The sequence below is a fragment of the Papio anubis genome, chromosome 2 (genome assembly GCF_008728515.1).
Source record: "Papio anubis isolate 15944 chromosome 2, Panubis1.0, whole genome shotgun sequence".
NCBI lineage: Eukaryota > Metazoa > Chordata > Mammalia > Primates > Cercopithecidae > Papio > Papio anubis.
The window spans coordinates 143,236,725-143,244,946 of NC_044977.1; the positions used below are offsets into that span (position 1 = coordinate 143,236,725).

General features: G+C 39.7%; 1 protein-coding gene across 4 annotated transcripts in view; it reads right to left on the reverse strand.

The window, feature by feature from the left end:
- AGTR1 (angiotensin II receptor type 1) overlaps window positions 1-1,405 on the reverse strand; it is a 44,777-nt gene extending 43,372 nt beyond the window's left edge. For 2 of the 4 annotated variants that reach the window (XM_017955801.3, XM_009201539.4), the window contains exon 1: window positions 1,109-1,196. The gene's annotated coding sequence lies outside the window, so the exon portion shown is untranslated. Of the gene's footprint in view, window positions 1-1,108; window positions 1,227-1,318 lie in introns of those variants that run through there. The other 2 variants (XM_009201538.3, XM_009201540.3) reach the window with 2 other exon arrangements.
- Between the last annotated feature and the right edge of the window lie 6,817 nt (window positions 1,406-8,222).

An 8,222-nucleotide genomic window follows, 5' to 3' on the forward strand; every position in this document is an offset into this window, starting at 1 on the left:
CACAGCCTGAGAATAGGTTATGCAGGTGGGGCCTTTATAGCTGGGGAGACACCAGAGAAGACAAGGGAAGTATGGCAGTTCCTTTCTTAGAGAAGACTTATAAGAGGGTTAAAGCATATGCTATGTGAAATAAACACCTGGAGATCCAAGAACCTCAGGTGGTAACTAACAAGAGAATCATGTTGGGATGCAGCAGCTTCAAGGGGAAGCACAAGTTGCTCAACCAAGTAATAAAATAGATCAATAGGGTGCCAAATTGCTTGCCTCTACACAGGAAATAAATGTCGCCAAGTCCCAAATTTGATCCCAGGGGAAAGTGAGTACCCAAACTTTCGTTAGGAGAGGGTTCTTGAGTGGGGGGAAGTAAGTTTTTAATACTTAACGAGGCTATTAGTAAACAAAGAGAAGGGGGCCCAGGTGAGCTCAATAGCCAGGTCACAAATGGTTGCCCCAAAAAACAGTGCAGAAGGAGACACTTTGGCGAAGAATTTCTGAGGTCTTCAGGAGACTATAACAGGCTGGCACTGTGGAGATGTTTACCTGGACATTTAACAAAATCGGAGGATGGAGTTGGGTGCCGGGGAGTGGCCCGCCAGAGGCTCTGTTTAGTCCTGTGAAACAGAAGACCTTTTGCTAAAATCCTGTCTCAGTTACACAAATGCATTGGCTAAGGCTGTAGGGATTGGGGTGTGGAGACATCTTGCTTCTCCTTCCTCAGTTTGATCATTCAAAGAGCATCTAGGAACCCTGAGGGTGGGAGAGTTTGGCCCAGGTTGAAGGACGTCCGGTGTCTAGGACCCACCGCTATAGTTTGCAGGGAGAGAGCTAAGCGGAGGTGAGCAGCGCAGGGACATCGTCTGGGAAGCAGAGAGCGTGGATGGGGGCACTCTTAACTTCACCTCAAAAGTAGCACAACTTTTAAACTAACGCCTTGCAGAGTCGTATGGGCTTCCGACTCAGATGATGGCTAAAAGACAAGAGTTAACTAAAAGCCTCAGGAAGAAAGTTTATTGAGTTGCATCTTATTTCTGTAAATTTCTTGCTTACACTCGGAAGAGTTTGGTCAAAATGGATTGAGAATTTCGGGGCACGTGGTAAACAAACCTACCTTGTTCCCTCCCGTTCCAGAAGCCCCTCACCTGATCTGGTGAAGTGTGGCCAGCTCCAGGGGCAGGCGTTGACCAGAACTACGGTCGCTCTTTCCTTGGTCCCAGAGAGCTTCCCAGTATAGAGCCAGCAGTTAGGACACCGTGACATGAAACTTAGCACCCCAACCCTGAAGTCCCCCAAGCGTGCCTGGCGGTCCGCGCGGACTCACCCGCGCCCCGGGCGCTGCGTCACGTCCCGCCGAGGGCCGGCTGCGCTGGTGCGGTCTCCCGCCCGCCGCCTCGGCGTCCCGGCTGTGCGCCCTCACTCGCTGGGTCCGCTCCAGCAGCTCCCCATCGATCACCGCCGCGGCCCGGCGGAGTTGCTAGCGGCGCGCCGGTCCAGACGTCCTGTCACTCGCTGCTGCCTGGGGTCCTGGCTGTCAGGCGCTGGAATCATCGGCGAGGAGGCACCTCCGAATTTATAGTGAGGGGCGTTGCTGCTTCTTGGGTTCCGGGGACGAGGCTCTGTTTTGCATTCCCTCCTCCTTCGCCCCGCCCCGGGAGACCCTCCCGGCCCAACCTCCTCCCTCCCAGGATACTGACGGCAGCAAGGATGATGCCACAGTCGTCCCCTGTCAACTATCAGATTAGCGTTCACCTGGCCTCGAACCCCGCCTAGCGAGGGGTCATGAGGGGCAGCGAGCTGCGGGTACAGGAGTATCATTTCCTGCGGAGATTCATGTTCTTCAACATTTTTTTTTTTTCCCTGAACTTGGAAAACTTTTAAGGACGAATTAGAGAACTTCTTTCTCTTTCCTATGAGTAACTTGAACTTTGGTAATACTGTTGTGGATCATAGATTACATGGATTAATTCCAGGGTTATGAAATTAAAGGGTGGACACTCATTTCTTCCTATTGGACATGCTACCCAAGTTGCGTTTAAAAAAATGTATTGAAAAACCCCAATAAATATTTAAAGAAGATGTAATATCAATTCTTCACAAACTCTTCCAAAAAATAGAAGAGTAAGGATGATTTCCCAACTCATGCTATGAGGCCAGTATCACCCTGATAACGAAACCAGATAAAGACATCACGAGAAGACTACAGATCAATATTTCTCATGGGTATAGATAAAAATTCTCAACAAAATGCTGGCAAATTGAATCCAATAACATATGAAAGTAAGATTAGATTAGTTTACCAAAAATCAATTAATGTTTGATAGGTGAGTAGGGTGACTATAGTTTACAGTAATCTATTGTATATGTCAGAGTAGCTAGGAGAAAATAATTTGAATGTTTCTAGCATAAAGAAAAGACAAATATTTAAGGTGATGGATATCCCAATTGCACTGATTTGATCTTTACAAATTTTATGAATGCATTAAATTATTGCATGTACCTAAAATATGTACATCTATTGTGTATCAATAAAAATGAAATTAAAGAAGTAAAAAACAAGAATAAAGGACAAAGCCTACATGGTTGTCTAAAATTTTTTTAAAAAACTATTGGATAAAATTCAACACTTTTTCATGCTAACACTCAACAAACTAGGAATAGAAACTTCCTCAAACTATAAAGTTTATTTATGAAAAACTTAACTAATATCACACATAATATTGAAAAACAACGTTTTTATGTCTAAGATCAGGAACAAGACAATATGTCTAGTCTTCCCATTTCTATTTAACTTTGTACTAAAGGTTCTAGTGAGGGCAACTGGACAAGAAAAAAAGATAAATGGCATCTAGATTAGAAAGAAAGTAAAATAATTTCTATTTGTAGATGACGTGATTTTGTTTTAAAAAGCCCTAAGAAATCAATTAATTAACTATTAGAACTAAGAAACAAGTTGAGCAAGTTTTTAGAATACAAGATCAATATACAAAAATCAGTTGTATTTCTATACACTAGCAATAAACAATCAACAAATGGAATTAAGAAAACAATTTCACTGTTTGCTTCTCACCACTTGCTGTGTGGGTCTGTGTCCTCTCCCGCCCGACATGCTGCCATGCCTCAAAAAGTTAAGGAAATCAAGGACTTTCTGCTTATAGCCAGGTGAAAGGATGCCAGATCTGTCAAAGTCAAGAAAAATAAGGATAATGTGAAGTTTAAAGTTTGATGCAGCAGATACCTTCATACATTAATCATCACAGACAAAGAGAAGGCAGAGAAACTGAAGCAGTTCTGGTACCCTGGTTTGTTAGAGAAGAAGACAGGAAACCACAATTGATTTTGAACTGTGGCAAAACTCTAAAATTCAAAGATAAAGTTCAAATTTTGCTTACTATAGATCAAAAAGAAAATAAGAAATGTAATGGTGCAGTGGCTCACCCTGTAATCTCAGCACTTTGGGGAGGCTGAGGCGGGTGAATCACGGTGGTCAGGAATTCGAGACCAGCCTGGGCCAACATGGTGAACCCCGCCTCTACAAAAAAAAAGTAAATAGCTGGGCTGGTGGCGCTTGGTCAGTCCCAGCCATCAGGAGGAGGAGGCTGAGGCAGAAGAACCGGGCTGAACCTGGGGAAGCGAGGTTTGGTGAGCTGAGATTTGTGCCACTGCACCTGAACTCAAGTGACAGAGGAGACTCATTAAAAAAAACAACCTGCAGCCAACAAACGGAAGCAAAGAAAACCTACTAGGCAAACAAAACAAATGCACTAAGAAGTTAATGATTCGAAGAATGACATTCCATGTTCTTGGATTGGAAGATTTAATATTGTTACAATGGCATTAATCTTCAAATGATCTACAGGTTAAACAAAATCTCTATCAAAACCCAGCAAGCTTTTATTGCAGACATGAACGGAGTTATCCTAAAAACATGTGGCAGTGCGAGGGACCCAGAATAGTCAAGACAATTCTGAAAAAGAACAAACTTACCAATTTCAAAATTTACTATAAAATTACAATAAACAAGACAGTGTGGAACTGGCATAGGAATACATAGAAAGATCAATGGAACAGAATTGTGTCCACAAACTAAACCCTTACATGTATGAGCCACTAATTTTTTTGAAAAGGGTTGAAAAAATGTAGATGGGTAATCTTTTTAACAAATGGTACTGGAATAATTGGCTATCTATATGCAGAAGAATGAAGTTGGACTCCTTATAATACCACACATAAAAATTAAGTCAAAATGGATCATAGACCCAAGCTTAAGAGAAAAATTATAAAACTCTAAATAGAAAACATAGGAGTAAACCTTTGTGACCTTGGGTTATGCAAAGCCATCTTAGATACAACTCCAAAGGCATAAGAAATACAAAAAAAAAAAGTAGGTAAATTGGATTTCATCAATGTTAACAGCATCTGTACTTCCAAGGGTATCAAGAAAGTGAAAAGAAAAAGCCAAGAATGTGTGAAGATATTTGCAAATTATATATCTGATAAGGACTTGTGTTGAGAACATATAAAGATAATAAAACACATATAAAGATAATTTTAAAAACTGTTAAAATGGGCAAAGGATCTAAATATACATTTCTCTAAAGAAGGTAGACAAGCACATAAAAAACCTCAACATTATTAGCCAGCAGGAAAATGCAACTGAAAGGAACAACTAGATATGATTTTATGCCTACTAGGACAGCTATAATCAAAAAGTCAAATAGTAACAAGTGTTGTCCAGAATGTGGAGAAATTGGATCCCTCATACATTGTTGGTGGGAATATAAAATAGTACAGCCACTTTGGAAAACAGTGGCAATTCTTCAAAATGTTAAGCATAGAGTTACCAGATGGCTCAGCAATTCCATTCCTAGGTATATACTCATGAGAAATGAAAACATAAGTCCACACAAAAATGTAGACATGAAAATTCATATCAGCATTATTCATAATAGCCCCAAAGCAGAAATAAGTCAAAGATCTATCAACTGATGAATAGATAAAATGTGATATCTCCATACCATGAGATATTGTTTGGCAATAAAAGGGAATAAAGTATATGTTACACATGGAAGTACCTTGAAAACCTTGTACTAAGTGAAAGAAGCCAGTCACAAAAGAACACATATTATATGATTCCATTTATATGAAATATTCAGAAGTGACATAACTGTAGAGAATTTTGGTTGCCTAGGCTGAGAGTGGAGTGGTAGGAAGGAATGGTAGTGTCTGCTAATTGGAAGGTGATAAAAAATTGTACATTTGATTATGGTGATCATTACGCAACTTTGAAAACATGCAAAAAATAATTGAACTGTACATCTTTGTTAAAAGACAAACCTAGTCAAATTAAATTTAACAGTGTTTAATTGAGCAAAGAATGATGTGCAAATTGGGTAGCCCCTCAACTGCAATAGGTTCAGAGAGACTCCAGCGCTACCTCGTGGTTGAAAAAGATTTATGGGCAGGAAAAGAAAAGTGATGTACAGAAGACAAAAATGAGGTACAGAAATAGAATTGGTTACAATTTGGCATTTGCCTTATTTGAACACAGTTTGAACAACTGGCCACTTTAGGTATGCTGAAACTCTGTGATTGGCATAAGAGTAGGTTACAGTCTTTTCAACATACAGTTAGGTTACAGTTCACTACATACTGAAAAACTTTTAGGCCAAATTTAAAATATGTAAAGAAGCAGCTTTAGGATAGACTTAATTTAATTCTTTAAATGGGTGATTTATATGTAGATTTATATGTAGATGATATATAAATAAAGCTATTTTAAAAAGGTAAAATATGAAATTTGTGTAGATGAGTAAAGACATTAATGTATGATTTTTGTTTCTTGCTTCTAAGTTTCTGAAGAAAGAAGAGGGGCTCAGTTCCTATCTTTCATGCCCTCCTCTGCAATGGCTAACACCTCTGTGCTAGACAACATTGTGGATCAGGAACATAATATAAATTATTATTAATTAAAACCTATTTTTAAATTAAAGGTTTTTATTTAGCAGCATACCATATGTTGAAATGACTTATATGTTTTGAATTTTCATAAAATTAAAAATGGCAAATTTACTCAAATCTAATCAAGCATGTAGTAAGCATAGGTTTCTGCAGGGGAACTTTCTCAGAATGCAAACCTGAGGAAGACATGGCTCCTGAGTCCTGAGTGTGGTGACCCAGGAGGGTTAGCATCCCCTTCTCCACTAGATTGTGCCTCTGCGACAGGGCTCTGTCTTATCAGTTCACTGTATTCCTGGGCTAAGAATCCCCACAAATGCAAACAAATTTCTCTGATATAAGACTGACTTTTAGCTCATATGAGAACTCTGTCTTGGAGGAAATGTTATTTGAAATGGGTCCTGAAGGATAGATAGCATTATTTGAACTGAGGAACAAGGAAACAGCCTATGTAAAAGTACCATGGCAACAAAGTGTCATTTGTGTGGGAACAGATTGTTACTGAATTTTTCTAGAGTACATAATTAATAATGACTTATCATTTACTGGATGCTTACTATATACATCAGGCATCTTATTAAGCCCTTCATATCTATTAACCTAATTAATCATTATAGCAAATCTGTATATAGAAGTTACAGATTTTACAGATGAGGAAGGTAAGGTACAGAAATTAAGCTACCCAAGGTTACATGGTTTGTAAGAGGCAGAGACAAGAGTCCAGGTTCTCTGGCATAAAAGGCCATGCATTTGCTATAAGAGGGAGTGGTAGAAAGAGCTAGAAAGATGGATTATCATGAATGCGGAGCTCAGAAGTTTGTAGAGAGGTTTGAACTTAATTTGGTTCTTGACGAATGGCTGAGGCTTATGAGTGAGGACAGGCATGATGTATAGGGTGGATTAGAGTGTGGAGATGTTAGAAGTAGGAACACTGTTAAGTGGACCAGGCTAGAGTGAACACACACAAAAAAACCCATGCCAGTGAAATTAGGACGAGAGACAGTGTCAAGACAGAATACAGAGAATTTACAAAAATAACTGGGGGTTTGGGGTAGGGGTTCATTGAGCTTGTAAGATGCAGCTGATCGGCTTCATCTACTAAAGAACGTTGCACAGATGTCACACTGGCCATATTGGAAGAGAGATGGGCCTCCTTTGGAGAGCATCAAGGTATTTACTTTGTTGTTGATTTTTTTTCTTGGTGAGAATGCTTGGTTTTTAGTTTAAATGGCTAGAAAAGATATACACAGGTTTTGGTGGCTTTTAAAGATTTGCATTTATATTCAAGACCAGGGTAACCAGAAATTAGATGTGAAAGTCTCCTGTTAGGGGAGAGAGCACTGGAATCAAGAGATGAGTGGCGTGGTAGGGAACTGACAAGGAGGCAAGGGTGGCTGCAGGAATGAACCTTCCAAGAAGCTTGGCAGTGAAGAGATGGAATCAGAAAATAGAGAAAGGGTGAAGCTACAGCGAGATTCTCTGAACTTTTTATAGGATTCTGGCGATTTTTCCTGCCTTTCAGCATTGATGTCCACGCCTTGTAATATTCCATTTTAAATAGACAACACTTTCTTGGATGTGACATCTCCCTTTGTAACATGCCTGCTAGAAGTCAAGAACCTACAGTGTTAGTGTTTCTTTTGGTTTTATGTAACATCTTCCTGTTTATTAAGTTTTCAGTCGTCTCTCCTGGGTTATTTACTTAGCAGATGTTTATTGAGCTTCTTTGTATTTCATGCTATGCTAAGTGATGAGGGAACAGAGATAAAAGTCACTGCTGGTCTGCACTGACAGGAGACTCACAACATCCAACTCTCCTATATGGTGTAAAGCTTGTCCTACGCATTCATTTATTTCTCTGATCAGTTTTGAAATTGGACTCTTTGTGAGACTTACCTCATACCATCCAGATATTTGGAACCATTTATCACAAGTCCTTTGTAGAAAAGCCAGAAGTGAGTGACAACCAAAATCTAGAATCTGTGACTGAAAATAGAAAATGCTCCTCTGAGTATTAAGATTCAGGGGATCTTTATATTTCTGAACCTATTTACTGCTGAAAATTCCTAACCATAGTTACTTCTATACTAAATTCAAACTTGGTTTTAGAAATAACCATAGTACGCCAGGCACGGTGCCTCATGCCTGTAATCCCAGCACTTTGGGAGGTTGAGGCAGGCAGATCACGAGGTCAGGAGATCGAGACCATCTTGACCAACATGGTGAAACCCTGTGTCTACTAAAATACAAAAAAATTTAGCTTGTCGTGG